Source organism: Hypanus sabinus, chromosome 19 (genome assembly GCF_030144855.1).
Source record: "Hypanus sabinus isolate sHypSab1 chromosome 19, sHypSab1.hap1, whole genome shotgun sequence".
NCBI lineage: Eukaryota > Metazoa > Chordata > Chondrichthyes > Myliobatiformes > Dasyatidae > Hypanus > Hypanus sabinus.
Window position 1 is genome coordinate 24,784,096 of NC_082724.1, and position 11,245 is coordinate 24,795,340.

Sequence of the window (11,245 nt, forward strand, 5' to 3'; positions counted from 1 at the left end):
GTATTGTCCGATGGAAATATAAAAGTCACTCAAGTTCATTCAAGCTGCAGCTTTTGGTTGGAGAGAGAGACGAATTAAAACTTGCCCATTCCTTTCATGATGTCGATCCTTTGAGAGTCGTTGGGGCTGATTTCTCATTTGTTGTTAGCTAAAGCCGTTCTTCTGTAGCAAGGGCCACCAATTCCAAGCCAAATGGAAAAGGACGCACGTGGCTTTCCACCGGCTTTCGCTATTATGCTGTTTCAGGATTTCTAGCGTTTCTTCTGGTGCGTCTCTAGGGCTGTTCCCCAGACCCTCTTTTATCCTGACTCACAGGGTCTCAGATGTCAATCAGGGTGGAATGATGCCATCCCCCAACCAGCCCACGTTGCCTGAGGGCTTCCATGAAGTACAGTATTCAATACACAATTCCGTCTCCAAGAGACAATGACCTGTTCCGTGGCTTTGTATCGCTGGGGGCCAGGACATTCCAAACGTCTCTCTCGTTTCCTGGGTCTCCTGACCTGACTTAATAGCGATCTTGCGATTCTCAAAAAGGAGGGGGGGCACAGGTGTAACACCCCCTTTCTTCAACGCGTTTTTTACCATCGGAAAAAAACAAAGTAATACAGAGTCTTACAGGATTTTAGAACCTAACACCATACAGAAGTTTTTTTTTCTACAGGGTAATACAGTTATACATTCAATTCAGTATCTAGATGGTTACCAATTACATTGTCACTTCCTTTAGTATCTTAACATCTTGCACCTTACTAAAGTCTTGTAGCATCAGACTCCAATTTAATAACCACCTATTTTTAGGTCTTATTTTTCTTTAGCCAACAAAAACTAAAGAGTTGTGATATTAGCTTACGGGTATACTACAAAAGTTCATGCAAATACTAATCTTTATGTTGCTTTCAAACTTAACAGACAGGCTTCCATGGGGGTTGTCTTTTATTATTCGCATGCTTTGTCGAAATCCCTTAAAACCGGCTTCTGCCATTTAAAAATGTCGTCCCATTAACCCTCGCCTCTTTTCCGGTTAATTCCCACATGGGGAGCTTGTGCACCCTGGCGAAATAGGCTTTCGTCCGCTCCTTCCGTAGGAGTTACTTTATCAACAATGTGTTCCAAACTTAGACCATCTTCTGAATTTCCACCCAATTCTTTAATTTTACGCAAGTTGCCAGTTTTCTCTTCAGGACCCTTCAGGCTATTAGTTTTCAGTTTAAACTCTTTGTTCAAACAGCATTTCAAATTCTGCTGTTTTACACCACGCTCTGGAATAACAATAGTGTGTGGGGCCCCTTTACCTTCCAACTCAACCTGTAATTGAGTCACAGGCTGTGTGGTACCAAGCCATTGTCTCTGTAGCCTGGTTGTTGTTTTTGATATCAGTCCAGCCTTTAAATTTTCTTCATTCAATTTGGGAACTACATATTTCCCTTCTCCTTCAATAATAATATTCATCTCCCCACTTTTGACCTTCTCACTAACTTTTAACACACCTTTGAGCACAAACACCTGGGAACTCTCACTTCCCACTATTACCAAGGTTAACCCTTTCTTCACTGAACCAAGTCTATCTGACACACAAGGACTGCATTCCTTTTCAACTGAATCAAATACCTCAGACTTTTTCTGAGCTCCATTACTAGGTTCAGAACCACGTGCATCCACATCTTGGACACACTCAAATGGGACATTTGTCTCTTCCAGGCTTTCAATACCCGTACCCGGTCCAAATTCTAAATTCCCCTGATTCTCCCAGCTACTCTCTGGGCAACTCCCTTCCGGAGTAAACTCAACCCCATGGGCTGAAACAACCTCATCTGCCAACCCAGCAGACTTCTTCAAGGTAAGGGCACCCTTTTCATCTAGGACTGCCCTCATTTCATTATCAGGAACACCTCTAGCATTTTCAACTTCTTCAAACAGTTCTGCCAAACCAGACAGATCATCCATGGCCAACTCTGGACCTTTTAACAGCTCTATCTGTTTCTCATCTTTATTTCTTGCCTCTAGAACTTTTCTCCTCGCTAAGGGCAGGTCTACCCCCTCTCCCTTACTCTCTTTCGCTTTCCTATTCTCCATTCCCCCCCCCCCCCCCCCACTCTTGGTACAGGGTCGGTAAAAACGTCTCGGCCAAATCGATACTGGCCTGATTTAAAATGCTCCCTTTCTCAGCTGCCTCTCTCGACATGCAGCAAGTGATCGCGCATGCGGGATAGATCTTGGAATCTAGGGGCGGGTCCTCAACACTCACCAGCCGGCTTGTCAGCGTCATTGCTGACCAAACCTTCCCACCGGCTAAATCGTTACTGAGAAGGACGTCCGCGTCAGTTCTCGGGAAGTCTGATTGCACCCCTATTTCAACTGGTCCAGATACCAGCTCACAATCCATATCCTATGTAAGGGCACCATTTCCGTCCCTTTTCCTATTCCTTTTACAGCTACCATTCCCATTTTGCGACCAAAATCCAGTACCTTACTGCTAATCAATGATAGTTCAGCTCCTGTGTCTCTCCAGATCCGTACTGGAACTGGTGTGTCTCCCTCCCTCACAGACATGGTTCCGTGTGACAGACAAGTCTCAGACCCTTCTCGTACTCTGTCTACCCGGGGCTCTCTTGTCGATTTACTGATTACCACGGCACATCCAATAGGGACTGCTGCTTTCCCTTTTCCTGTCTCTTTCCTCGGAGCAAAGCACCTAGATGCAATATGCCCCCCCCCTTCCACAATTAAAACAGGTCAAGCCCAGAAATCTCTGGCCGTCTGGCCTTTCCCTCTCACCCTTACCACTAGCTCCCAGCGGGACCTCTGCCTCAGCCAGCGGGCTTTCTCTATCATTCCCACAGTCACTCTGGGAACTTTTATTCGAGGAAAACTTTGTCTTGTGGGTTAGGGCATATTCATCTGCGAACCTAGCAAATTCTGAGATGGACTTATTCAGCTTCTCATTCAAATACATCCGGATATCCTCCGAAACACAACCTTTAAATTCCTCAATCAGAATTAACTCCCTGAGTTGCCAAAAATCCTCTCCCACTATTTCTGTTGTGCACCAATGATCCAAGAACACACCCTTCTCATAGGCAAACTCAGTATACGTCTGATTCCACCCTTTCTTTAAATTTCTGAACTTTTGTCTATACGCTTCAGGTACCAATTCATAACTCCAGAGAATGGCTGCTTTTACTTTGTCATAACTCTCCGCCTCTTCCTCCTCCGTGGACAACACCGTATATGCTCGTTGTGCCTTCCCTTTTAACACACTTTGTAACAGCGCCACTCACTGATCTCTGGGCCACTTCTGATTCACTGCCACCTTCTCAAAAAGCAAGAAATAACTATCAACATCTGTCTCCTTGAACGGAGGTACTAACCTCAAATCCCAACTAACATTAAACCGCTCCTCTCAGTCTGACCCCTGATCTGGTGCTGATCAAGTCCGATTTGATGGCCGCCTCTAGCACCTCTAGAGTCAGGTTTACGATAAATTCATCCATGTCCATCTTTGCTGGTTTCCTGTCTGGCTACCCGCGTAACCAGATCCAAGTTTGGACTTACAAGCCCGATTCACTGGCCTCCCAATTTGGTGTCAAATCCCAAGACGAGAACCCCAATTGTTACGCACCCCATAACTGGGTCACTTACCAGCAAAGATAGAGAGGTCCATTGAAGTCTGATGGTACTATTTTTAACAGTATTTATTGATAAAAATACACAAAAATAATATCAATGCAAACATACAGATAATATACGTCATCAATACTAAATCTAAAAGCGCGGGTTTAATAATAATCAATAAGAAATAGCTCTATTGTTGTCTAGGGGATAATGTATTGTCCTATGGAAATATAAAAGTCACTCAAGTTCATTCAAGCTGCAGCTTTTGGTTGGAGAGAGAGACGAATTAAAACTTGCCCATTCCTTTCATGATGTCGATCCTTCGAGAGTCGTTGGGGCTGATTTCTCATTTGTTGTTAGCTAAAGCCGTTCTTCTGTAGCAAGGGCCACCAATTCCAAGCCAAATGGAAAAGGACGCACGTGGCTTTCCACCGGCTTTCGCTATTATGCTGTTTCAGGATTTCTAGCGTTTCTTCTGGTGCGTCTCTAGGGCTGTTCCCCAGACCCTCTTTTATCCTGACTCACAGGGTCTCAGATGTCAATCAGGGTGGAATGATGCCATCCCCCAACCAGCCCACGTTGCCTGAGGGCTTCCATGAAGTACAGTATTCAATACACAATTCCGTCTCCAAGAAACAATGACCTGTTCCGTGGCTTTGTATCACTGGGGGCCAGGACATTCCAAACGTCTCTCTCGTTTCCTGGGTCTCCTGACCTGACTTAATAGCGATCTTGTGATTCTCAAAAAGGAGGGGGGGGGCACAGGTGTAACATCTCTAAAAGAGGTGATTGTTGCAGAGTTCATTTCTTTTCACCGAGCTCATTAGAGATGGACATTTACCTCTACAGATTGTGCACTCAGGTTAATTAATTGAGTTGTCAGACTGAACCTTGACTGTGGTTGATGAGGATATCAGCCTCTTCGATAGAACAGAATCCCTTTCCTAGAATAAAAGGTGCATTTGCAATTTTCCTTAGAGGGTGGTCTCGTGTGTCTCACTCGTCTCAACAGTTAATGATGGAGTTCGATTGTTAGAACACACTAGAGCTTGTTCACAAACAGTCAGTGGACACTTTAGGTATGGAAGGTACCTACTAAGTGTGTATGTTCATGGCCACCTGCTGCTGTAGCCAATCCACTTCAAGGTTCAACGTGTTGTGCATTTAGAGATGCTCTTGTAATGTGTTGTAATGCTCTTGTAATGTGTTGTAATGCTCTTGTAACTGTTGTAATATGTGGTTATTTGAGTTACCGTTGACTTCCTGTCAGCTTGAACCAATCTGACCTTTTTCATTAACAAGGCATTTTCCCCCACAGAACTGCTGCTCACTGGATGTTTTTTTTATCTTTTTCGCACCACTCTGCATGAAAATCCCTGAAAATTTGAGATACTCAAAGCAGCCGGATTGGCACCAAAATTCATTCCACTGTCAAAGTCCCTTAGATCACATTTCTTCCCCAATCTGATGTTTGGTCTGAACTCCCCACTGTTGTATCATTATACACTCCCTAGTTAAACACACATGCTATGTCCTCAGATACAGCTTAAGGTCTATAACAGAAACAGTGTTGTTAAATACTTGTACCATCATTCAAGCACACCAAACACTTTTTTCCCAGAAAGTCTTCCTCCACCATTCCATGCACATACGAGTCAGCACGACCCCATATAGTACTATGGGCATTAAAATCCCCACACCAATATGACCTGTTTTTCCCATTTCCACCCACACTTTACAATATATCAGGAACGAACCTTGCACAAGGATTATAAACTGGCAGTTGTAGTTCGCTTCAACTGTTTGCATGATTGTATTTTACCCCTTTCTCTTGCACATTGGGTGTTGGTCTTTTATTTTTCTTAATTGGACTCTTTCCGGTTGCTTGCTTTGTGGCTAACCTGTAAGAAAACAAACAAACCTCAAGATTGTGTAATTTATACAGAAAACCCAGTTGAACTCTTGTCCAAGTTGATACAAATCATGATCTGAAAATGGATAATGGAGAAGCCACTCCCTTTGTCAAAAATGAGATAGAACATAGAGTTATGAAAACTGGGTGCCTGAGTCGATTGTGGTTGAAATTTCTTGGTAAATCTTAATAAAATTTCTTAAATTCTTGACCAATAGCTAACTGGATTCTGGCATTCCATTGTAAAATTAGAAAAACCATTACCAATCCTCCTTTGAAGTCTGAACATTATTTAGTCTTCCTTACAAGTACATCAAAGGTGCATTGATCAAGGTGGCTTTTACAGACTACAGCTCAGCATTCAATACCATCATCTCCTCAAAACTAATCAATAATCTCCAAGACCTTAGGCTCAATAGCTCCTTGTGCTAATGACAAATTTCAGCTTATCAGCAATCAGAGAATCTTTTGTAATACAATCATGCACTTTACACACTGTCTTTAATCTATCTGTACTCTGGATTTTAACACGTCCCATCAACTGAATTGACTTTATTACATACATCCTTCATAAACGTGAGTAAAGATCTTTACGTCACGTCTCCGTCTAAATCTGCAATGTGCAATTTATAGTAATTTATAATAAAAAGTATGTACAACAGGACAATAGATATAACAATAGAAATACAACTGTATCAGCATGAATCCCGGAGCCATTTGGCCCTGGCTGTGGTACCATTTCCCGGATGGTAGCAGCTGGAACAGTTTGTGGTTGGGGTGACTCAGGTCCCCAATGCTCTTTCAGGCCCCTTTTACACACCTGTCTTTGTAAAAGTCATGAATAGTTGGAAGTTCACATCTACAGATGCGCTGGACTGTGTGCACCACTCTCTGCAGAGTCTTGCGATTGAGGGTAGTACAGTTCCCATACCAGGCAGTGATGCAGCCAGTCAGGGTGCTCTCAATTGTGCCCCTGTAGAAAGGATTTGGGGTCCCATGCCACAAAGACACTGTCTTTGGTACTTTCTGCAGAGTGTCTGCATATGATATTTCTATTTCTACCTGAACATGCTACTCTTCCACAGCTTTATGTACAGGCACCCTGAATAAGCGGAGTTATGTTCTTCTCCACAGATGTCACATTTTAGCCTAATGTCTTCTCCACAATTACCAGGATCATGTTCTTCACCAGATCTACCACACCCCGTTTTACCCTTACACACAGATGCTACATGCCCAAACTTCTGAAATTGAAAACATCTCAGAGGGGACAGAACATAGACTCAAACTATATAATACATATAACCTAAATTAACCCTATCCGGCAACTTTTGTCTGTCAAATGTAATCAACACCGATAAGCTATCTGTTCTTACTCCATCACAAAACCCTTTAAAATGTTTAGCATCCATAACTTTTCTCACGATTAATTTATTTTTAAATGGTCCATGGATACATCTAGGAGCACTCCAGAGATTACTCTCCAAAGCCATTGTTATTCAACGTCTTTCCTTGGCTTTACTCCTTCCTCCCCACAGCTTTGAACCCCAAGAAGTCACCATCTTGACAAAATGCCAGGAGTGCCACCTCTTAAAGGTTAGTTAGTTAGTCTAATAGGATTGATATCAGAAACAGGTCCACATTCAATACTCAATTAAACCTCAAACTCTTCCTTCCTTCTTTCATTTAAATCCTGTCTACTTCCTTCATCACTGGATGGTAAGCTCCTACCATCGTCATTTGGCGGTTCATTTTTCCGTTTCCCAGAAACCTGTCATTTGCCTTCCTCTATAAAACTCCTATCGTGTAATACCACCTCCCATTCACTCCCTTCGCTCTCTCCTTCACTTCCTGCCATCTCTCCCTCCCTTCCTGACTGGTAATTGCTGGATGACAGGGTTAGTGGGTTGTACATGTGGTGATCTATAATGGCCTCTGGCGTTAAACTCAAAGTGCGGCCTTGCACAGAATGTTAAGGAAACAGAAATACATGTGCTTCTTCTCCCTTGCACCCTTTGGAGTGGCCCAGGAATCCAGGGAATAGACTGTTTCTTAGATTATGCTGGACTGCCTAAAACAAGCTGGAGGCTGATGATGGCCTGGCCTGAGGTTGGAGGACTGCACATGTGTGTGCATTGGTGGGTAGGTGAGAGGAAGGCAAAGGGCTTATTTTGTTACTTTGTTGCTGTGGTAGTCATTCAAAGTACATTTATTATCAAAGTATGTTTACATTCCCCAACCTTCAGATTTTTCTCCTTACAGGCAGCCCAGCCACAAAACAAAGAAACTCCAAAAGCACATTAAAAAAAAGATCATCAAACACCCAATGTGCAGAGAGAGAGTGAAAATTGTGCAAACAATAAACCTAAGCAAATAGTATTCAGAACTGAAGTTTTGCAAAAGACATGAAGCCAGGCATCATTGAAGGTGGAGCAGCCCACAGCCTCAGTTCATTGCAGAGCCAAGTAAATATTATGGAACCACCGATGTGGAGCCAGGCATCACAACGGTCCAAGCAGGCCACAACCTCAGTTCAGCACAGAGCTGAGTAAGTGCCCCAGGGCAGTGAGCAGAACCAAGCAGAACCGGCCTGTCCCTCACCTCCAGTCCCACCACCCTGACCTCTTCAATCTGGCCTGGTGCTTAAATCATCCAAACCGGGTTATTCCTCGCTCGTGGACAGCTCTGGGTCCTGGACCCTGCCACCATGATTCAGCCTGTACCCAACGTTTCCAATTCAGCTTGGGGCTTAAATTGATCAGAATTCATACCTTTGCTCACTCCCACCTCCACTTGTCTCCATTGTGCCTCAACTCTGCCTCTGCCTCCACTCACCTAGCCTTGCCTCTGCTTGCCTCTCCATTGTTAGTGGCGATTGTCATTAATAAAGTGTTTTTAATAAGGTATTTACTAGTTTTCTTTGTTTTGAATTTTGTCACTGATAAGTAGTCCCTGGGCATCACCAGTGCAATCTTAAACTGGTTTACCACCATATTTGGAATGTCATCGTTCCATGATTGCATTTATGGGCATTACCGTACTATTTACTACAGTTCTGACCTCCCAGTTCCATGAAATGAAGGCAGTGCCTCAAATAGTTTCCATACAAGTTCAAGCATAATCTTGAGAATATTTGATAATTAAATTGTGTTCAAAGCTAAGTACCATGGAAACTCAGATGCTCTCGGTCATCTTCTGTTGCCAGACACTGCTGATTTAAGAGTACAGGGCCCTGGCGAAAATGCCATGGTAAGACCATAGTCAACGGCCTCGAATTCCTTTGGAACTGAGTGTATGAAATGGATGCATCATGTGGGAGGCTAGAAACAACTGAATCAGGTACACCTGGTGATTGCTGGATGACAGGGTTCGCCGGGTTGTACATGCGGTGATCTATAATGGACTCCAGCATTAAACACAAAGTGCATCCTTGCACAGAATGTTGAGGAAACAGAAATACATCCACTTCTGCTCCCATGTCCTTGGGAGTGGCCCAGGAATCCCGGGAATAGACTCTAACTTTGATTATGTTGGTCCTGTCTTAGGAAAAATGTTTTTCCCTAAATATTTCACGAAATGCATAAATCATATATCTTCTCCATTTTTTCCTTCCTCCAATGGAATAGCAGCGAGAGCTGTTTATACTTGCAAAGGAGGAACAAAATAATGTGAGATAAGAACACTTTTGCTGAAGTCTCTCAGTTCCAATTCAGTTACCGCATTGCACTGCAGTCTACAACTAGACCATCTCCAGCAGAGTCGTTCTTGGCAAGGAAATTCAGGCTGACTTTGGATTTCATCATTCCCAACATGAAAACTAAAATGCAAAATTTAAAAAAAATCAGAAAATAAATACAACAAAGTGTTCTTGTACCTAGAGCAGAACTATTTACTCACAACCTTAGCTTTGGACCTTAACAGGTTCTTCCCTTGTTTAAGGAGTGTATTGGGCTGTTATCACACTTGGTCATTCTGGTATATAGGCAGGACATCAGCCAACACGGAGATCAAAGGTGAATAATTCTTGCTAGATTTCTACAGGTCTCCAAGCATGATCCAGACCCTGAAGTATCGCTGGATAATTTCATAGAATTGAGAAGATGTTGTGAGGATCACCTTGGAACAACATCTCCTGGGTCAGACGAGGTTCTGCTGTGGACTAATGAAGTCAGAGATTCTACCAGGGAGAGGAGACCTCAGTGTATTTGAAGGATTTTGTTAAATAATTTCAAATTAGCTTGAGTGGATAGAGTACATTGAATGTAGTAAGACATATTGTATGATTTAAGTAATAATCAATATTTAGAAGAGTGAATTTATATATTGAATGTGTGTAGCTGATGTTTGTTTTCCTCCAAGCTAATAGGGATCATATTGCTTAAGGATTTATTTTGTGTCAGTGCTGTCTTTTGCAAACAGCACTTTAATCAATGACTCTACAAGATGTCTTTGTAGATATGTAACACTCAGCAGGCTTGAATAAAGCAAGTTAACTTTCATAAGGGTGAAACATGGCCTGCAGGATTCTTGTGTTCAACTGTACAAGGTTCGGTGAAGGCAGTAGAAGGGATAATGCATCTACATGCAAGCTCTGCTTTCAAATCCGTTTTGTTCAAACACCATCACCAATGTGGGAGCTAGCACAACTCACAAAAAATGTGCATATACAATGAATAACTTAACGGAACCGATGGGCTAGATTTGGAAGGTTATTATTTCCAATGCTGAAATGAAATAAAGTTTACAAGTAGGTTAAAAAGATAAGGAAGTTATTTTTGGTTAATTCTGTGCCATTTTAGCCAATAACTGGATTATTGAAACATTTTACCATAAATGTAAGAAGCCCAAAGTAACTTTCTCATTCATGAAATTTCTATCAGCACAGATTGTTCAAAAGGGACTTGTGAAAGTGCCGATTATTGTTAAGCTTTGCTGTTGAAAGTGTTTCATTGTTGTGGCAATATAATGTTTTTTTTTGCAACAAATAACATTGAAGTAATTGTAACACTTTTTTGTGATATTGTTGCTTCTGGTTTTCAGCATGACTTTTAATCTTACTCATCACTCACCTTATTAATAATTTACCCAGCTTGGAGACAGCAAGAATCTTTTTAAGTTCATGAGTAAATGATAGATATGGTACACCTTAGGTCTAAGTGTTCTGACTTTTCTCTGTTTAAATCATGTGTAGTGGACAATACTTTGTAACATTGGGTGTCATATATTGTTTAGGACAACTTAATACATGTAATGGTATATTTCAGTGTTGTTATGACAATTTATGTGCAATGATAAAACCTAACATCAAGAATAACCAACAACACACACAAAATGCTGGTGGAACGCAGCAGGCCAGGCAGCATCTATAGGGAGGAGCGCTGTCGACATTTCGGGCCAAAACCCTTCGTCAGGACTAACTGAAAGGAAAGATAGTAAGAGATTTGAAAGTAGGAGGGGGGAGGGGGAAATGCAAAATGATAGCAGAAGACCGGAGGGGGTGGGCTGAAGCTGAGAGCCAGAAAGGTGATTGGCAAAAGGGATACAGAGCTAGAGAAGGGAAAGGATCATGGGACGGGAGGCCTAGGGAAAAAGCAAGAGGGAGGGGAGCACCAGAGGGAGATGGAGAACAGGCAGAGTGATGGGCAGAAAGAGAGAAAAAAAAGGAGGGGGATAAAAACTAAATATATCAGGGATGGGGTAAGAAGGGGAGGAGGGGCA